The sequence below is a fragment of the Cebus imitator genome, unplaced genomic scaffold (assembly GCF_001604975.1).
Source record: "Cebus imitator isolate Cc_AM_T3 unplaced genomic scaffold, Cebus_imitator-1.0 Scaffold59, whole genome shotgun sequence".
Taxonomy (NCBI): Eukaryota; Metazoa; Chordata; class Mammalia; order Primates; family Cebidae; genus Cebus; species Cebus imitator.
The window spans coordinates 6,350,945-6,357,448 of NW_016107374.1; the positions used below are offsets into that span (position 1 = coordinate 6,350,945).

A 6,504-nucleotide genomic window follows, 5' to 3' on the forward strand; every position below is an offset into this window, starting at 1 on the left:
TGTGTATCACACACACAGATTTACACTCTCTCACACACAGTCGCAAAAGGACACAGCTCTCACATGTATTCTCACACATCTCACACAGCCATACCCTCTCACATGCATGTACCCTTCCACACCCATAGACACACCGTTAAATACACACACCCTCACACAGACATGCCCAACTTCTCAAACATCTTTACACATGCTCCATACACATACACCCTCACATGCACACTTTCGCACATACCCTAAATACATCTTTGCATGCACGTAACCCTCACACACACCCCCACATACATACTCCCTATACATATACCCCCTCATATGCACACTCTCAACATAGCTTCTCAGATACCCTTAAACACATTTTTACACATACACAGCCCTCACACACACAACCTCACACACTACACACACATCCTCATATGTACACACTCAACATAGCCTCACACACACCCTTAAACACATCATTGCATGCACATGCCTCACACAGGCACACCTGCACACACACACTCATGCACAACCTCACACACATTCCCCAGCAATCCCTCACATGCACACAAACTCTCATACACAGACGTCCCACACACCCTCCCATGTGTTTGCTCTCACACACAGCCTCACACATATGCACACAATCTCTCACACACACACCTCTCACACATATGCACACACACTCACACTCCTGACATCCACACATTCACCCCCCCCAGAGCCTCACACACATCGTGTCCTTCAAATTAGACAGCCACTTTGAGGGGTTCAGCATCCCTGCTTCCCCAGCCACGCGGTGGTGGAGAACAGAGTGTATGCTTACTCTGTAGCCAGGTCTCTGCCCCACGGATGCCCAGAAACTGCTCCTTCTGGGCTGCCAATGACCACACGGAGCCAAATTTCAATGGACACCTACATGCTCTCATTCTCCTGACCCCTGGGTGATGTCTCTCTTTCTTCCCTGTCTTTGGTATCCCCCCATCATGAACTTTGAGCTCCTCAAGCAAAGGGGCCCTGTCTGTCTTATTCACATGTGCATCCTCCAATCCCAACAATCAAGAAGTATTTGCTGAATGAGATGGAACGAGGGTGTGAGGCGTGGAGAAGGAGGTGGTCTACCTAGGCCAGGGCTCAGGGCTATGGGCAGGGAGAGGATGTGGGGGTGCCCTGCTCAGTCAATTCCAAGGCTTCCCTCCCTCCTCAGCTCTCGTCTCAGCCTTGGGCCCCTCCTGAGCCAGGTCCTCCTCCCCACATACATCCCATCCTTGCCTCCTCCCAAATGACCCCAAGTTCTGGTAACATTTGGGACCTTCCTCCAGCAGGCATTTCTGACTCACCTCTCAGGGCCTCCCAGGTCCCTCTGGAGTCTGGTGGGAAGGGACCTAGCTTCGTTGGGAACCCAGGCCTTCTGTGATACAACCCAGCTCCAATACCCCCACACCAACACCACCATCTTCTTCGCCCCCATAATTACTACGTGCAGGAACTGGGCTATGCGAGTTACACACAAGTCTTCCCAACCATCTGGAAGGAAGGCCCTAGTGGCTGCCACATCCTACACTTAGGGAAACAGAGCCTCTAAGAGCAAAGTCACTGGCTCAGGGTCAACAACGGGCAAGTGGTGGTGCTGGGATTTCAACTCAGGGCCCCAGCTCTTCCTGGCCAAGTTTCCTCAATTTCCCACACTGGGTCTAGAACCCCCTTCTTGGTTTCCCCATCCAAGTAATGCGCCTTCCTTGCTATCCTCATCTGTCCCCTCACCTGTCTCCCCCACTGAGGGAACTACTCAGGGGCAGTGGAGCAGACGATCATGGTGCCTTTTCCAGGCCAGGGCAATGACTCAGCTGGGAATTGCCTTAGGTAAGGAAGCTGGCTTGCTGGGAGATGATGACACCCCCCATCCCCACCTCCCCAACTGGGAACAGCCTAAGTCAGTGACTGATTGACACAGGCATACAAAAAAACAGCCCCCTTTTGTTTTCTATGCCTACTATTTCATCAGGAGATCCTAGACCAGTGCCTGGCACATAGCAGGAGCATAGTGAATGTTTGTTGAATGAATAAATAAATGTCTCATCTTCCCCTAACTTAGACATCTGCGTTTCTCAATTCATACCCAGATCTCTAAATCTTCAAGGCCACTCTCTCCTTACCTGCCAGGTATCCTCACCTGCCATGTTCACCCTGGCTGGCCTTGACTCCATAGCAAAATGCTTTGTCAGCTGCCTGTACACCTCAAGAATTCAGCCACATACAGGGGGTGAGAGGGAGCCTGAGCTGAGGGAGTTGTAAGACCACCATCATAGCTCAACCTGCAATACTCTGCTTTGATCAATTTCCACAAGATTTTGTTTAGACGAAAATGCTCTGCTCCTGCAAAGACAGAGAAGCCCTTTGGTGTGTTGTGCTTTCCTTCTGCCCCACCCACTCCCTTGGCGGGGAACACACCCTCCCTCACGTTGCCTCATCCAAATTTTGTAGAAAATTGCTTCTGTCCCATCTAGACTGGAACTCCTCAAGGAGAGCTGTGGCCTAGAGGTTGAAAGTGTGCACTTTGGAGTCACAAAGATCTTGGACAAGTTATTTCGCCCCTCCTAGCCTCCGTGTCTGTAGCTGTAAAATGGGGAAGTAATAGAACTAGTATCTGAGCACTGGGCAAGAGTTCAATAAGACTAATCATCTCAGGCCAGCGCAGTGGCTCACAGCTGTAATCCCCGCACTTTGGGAGGGCAAGGCAGGACAATCACTTGCGCCTGGGAGTTAGAGACCAGCCTGGGCAACATGGCGAACCCCATCTCTACAAAAAATACAAAAATTAGCTGGGCATGGTGCTGTGCACCTGTAATCCCAGCTACTCGGGAGGCTGAGGTGGGAGGATCACTTGAGGCTGGCATGTTGAGGCTACAGTGAGCCGTGATTGCACCACTGAACTCCAGCCTGGGCAACAGTGCAAGAACGTGTCTCAAAACAACAACAAAACAGAAGGAAAAAAACACTAAACAAAAATAACGAATCATCTCAGGTGCTAAACACAGTGTCTGGCTCATGCCATAGTAAATGGTACCTTCTAGTATGTGTTAAATTACCCAAGCAAGTGCCTCGGGCATGCCTAGTAATTAATTATCAAAATGATCATACTTTCCTTTGGCAAAGGAAGTTAAGCGCTGGGTGTATGAAGCTCATTTTGCTCTGGTGTGGTTATTTCCCAGAGGCCTAAGCAGGTATCTGACAGTCATAATCCCCAGCCTCTCGTAAAAGCCACTAATTCTGGGTGGACATTGGAGACATTCTGCATGGTATTGCCAAGCGGGACCTCATCCTTTGCTACAAAAAGAGTCCCATGTCCTGCTGTTTCTTAGGTATCTAGATTTCCACTAGATCCAGGCATAGTGTACAAAGACAGCTGAGAAAATTGGAAGAGGTCACAGTTTCCATAGCCCAGATCTGTCAGAGCTAATATAGGGTTCGCTCATAGTGCATCTTCCATAAACGCCGTGGAGTGAAGGAAGGAATACAGGAATAAATGGACTTGAGATCTACCATGTAATGTCAGCATCTAGCATTAGATGTTTCTTGATAAACATTTTTGGAATGAAGGAGTGCATTCTAGGTTTGCTATCAGATCCTCACCATTGGGGCCAGGCCCTAGCACAGAGGGCTCTGATGAATATTTAGAGCAGAAATGAACTAGATCCAGTATTTCCCAGAAAACAGCTGAGCTTCAGTTGAGTTGCCCCCAACCCTTTCCTCATCTTATACTCAACAGTCCTTGGGTCCAGCCACCAGCCTGGCTTGGCCTTAGCCAGCTGGGAAAGGAATCTGGGAGAGAAAGCAAGTGAAGCTCCCCAAGATACACAATTGGAGAGTGTCTAGCCGGCTCTCCCGGAAGCTCTCAGATGCTGCTCTAGAGAAACACTCACACCCCAGATAGACTGAACTGGAAGGAGCCATCTGCAGTGATTTTGTGACACTGTCATGGAGCCCTCCTCTACATGGCTTTGGCATGAAATGCAACCACACCACACCACACACACACACACACACCACACACACACACAGAGCAGGCACTACGCCCTGCTGGACAGAATGGGCTACAGGGACATGCATGGGTAAACGCACCCTAGACAGCACGTGCATGTGGACGACATACACTCAGCTATGTCCCATCTCCCCAGGCCAGGCCCTGCCATCCTGTCTCAAACACACTTTGCCTCCGCCCCAAGCAGGCAGTGGGCAGTGGCCACAGACCACCGTGTGGTACCACCAAGCAATAACACTGTCTGTCACCACGGGGGACCCTCTCATGGATAACGGAACCTCTCCCAGCCAGGAGCTGAGGCTCAGCATTTACAGCAAGTGCAGGCTCAAGGACGAGTTATGTGTCCCCTCACTTCCTGGAGGCACCGGCGAGTTTTCCCTCTCTGTCCCTCCCGCCCACATCTGCCCATGGGCAGGCAGCCACCTCCTCCTCTGTCCCTGCTGGGATTGACTCCCCACTGGGAACCAGGAGGTGGCTTAGTGTGCAGAGTGGCCTGGTGTGCTGGCTGGACCGGTGTCCCTAAAAGCATCTGTGGATTGTGGCCAGGGCCCTCCTTGGCCCTCAGCAGTGCCCCAGGCCATGTGGCACTCTGAAGAGCATGGCCTCCCCCTGAGCCTTCAGTACAGCAGCTTCTCCATGCCTGCTTCCCGCAGGGGTCTCATGCCAGCCGAGCAATGGTGCCACCCACAGCATGAGCTCTGGGGCTGGCAGGTTGGAGGGACCAGACCTTAGAGTCCCAGACAGGCCAGCAGGGAGAACTGGCTCTGTTGGGGGTGATGAGGGCAGAGTCAAAACCCGAAAGCCTCATCTGTGCCGACTGCTCCCTCATTCACCCATCAGGTCTCCTGACACTGTCTGCGGGTGCTCCAGTGGCTGCATGGCCTGAGGGGAAGGACACGGGGCTGGCCTGTGGTTCCCCTTGGGTACCCTTCATGTACGGCTGAGGTGGCAGGGGTCAGGGATGCTGTGAGGCCCTGAAACGCTGCAGGAAAATGAGCCCCACAGTGAGCCCCCACCCCACGACGCCTAGCCCGGGCACACCAGGTCCTCCTGCCTGGGGAGCTGAGCCCCCGCCTGGGTACTCACCAGCTCCGGCAAGGCCTCACCCTGGCATGGTGGTGGTCGCCCCCTCTCAGACAGTGCTCCCCATCTGGAGAGGCCAGCGGCACTAATCAGCCGCCTGGCGTGGTGCAGGCCGAGTGCGACTGGGGTTTAATTGACACCAGGTGGCCCCTCCCCAGGGGCAGGCTGGGAGGCGGCTCTGCCGGGTTGGGAGGCCAAGCCTTGGGCAGGGGGGTTGCACCCAGACCAGGCCAGTTCAGGCCTCCCCAGGAGAGACAAGGGCAGTCAGGCAGTCGCCGGCCAGCCCTCCCTTCCTCTCCTGCCGGCTGCCTCCATGGCACGGCCCTGGCTTCCCCAGGCTCTGACCTTTCTTACATTTAGAGGTGGCAGCGGCAGTGGCAGCGTCTGCCCAGGAGGAGGGTGGCTCAGGTTTCCCCCAGCTGGCTGGGGGCAGCCAGGAGTGAGAGTGCTGGGTCTGCAGGGACCAGGCTGTGCCTGCCAGATCCTGAGCGAGGCCACCCATGGCAGTCACAAAGGATCCTGTGAACTATCTTTTATTGGACACTTACTATGTGCCAGGCTGGAATCTCATGTGCCCCCAAAAGGTGGGTATTTATTAACCCACTTTGCAAGATGAAGAAACAGACACAGAGAATCTAAGCTTCTTACCCAGGGTCACACAGCAGAAGAGCCAGAATGCACATCCAGCTCTATCTGACAAGGAGTCAGGGATTTTCATCACCACCAGCAAAGTAGATATCATCCCCAGTTTTGAGAAGAGAAAATTGAGGCTCAGTGAGGGGAAGCCAGTTCTCAAAGTCACACAGCAAAGTATGGAATGTGGATTTGCCACTAGGTGGGTTGGTCCAGGTTGCCAGGGAAAATAAAGCCCACTGCTGAAATACAGCCTTCTTCCCTGACCCACATGTGTTCCTGCTGATAATAGGGCTCCAGGTTTGAGCCATGGTTTGGGGTTTAGGAGAAAGAGCACTGGACATAGAGTCAGAAGACCTGTGCCCAACTTGCTGTGTGACCTTGAGCAAGTTACTCCACCTCTCTGGGCTTTGCTGCAGCTGCTGTGAACCCCAAATGGGACACCACATGGAAAAAGCTTTGTGACTTGGGTTCACAGGGCAGGATGAGGAAATACTGAAGTAGCCCCAGTCTGCCCTGGGATCCCTTCCCAAAGGCCCCCGCCTCTGTTCCTTCTCTTTATTACTGGAGAGTGGGACCCAGCAGCAAGGAGCTCACAGCTTCCACAAGCGCACAGGGTTCAGATTCTAGCTCCAATCTGAATCTCACAAAGTGCATGACCTTCAGAAACCATTTTATTCTCTAGTCTCAATCTCTCCTTTCTAAAAACGTGCTCCCAGGTGCTCCCACCCTGCCTGGGCTTCGTGAAAATAAGTGAGGTGATACTC

At 52.9% G+C, this 6,504-nt stretch overlaps 1 long non-coding RNA gene across 1 annotated transcript in view; it reads right to left on the minus strand.

The window, feature by feature from the left end:
- LOC119471382 overlaps window positions 1-5,425 on the minus strand; it is a 50,545-nt gene extending 45,120 nt beyond the window's left edge. Inside the window, exon 1 of the long non-coding RNA XR_005200426.1 lies at window positions 5,108-5,425. This is a non-coding gene — a long non-coding RNA (uncharacterized LOC119471382). The remainder of the gene's footprint in view (window positions 1-5,107) is intronic.
- Between the last annotated feature and the right edge of the window lie 1,079 nt (window positions 5,426-6,504).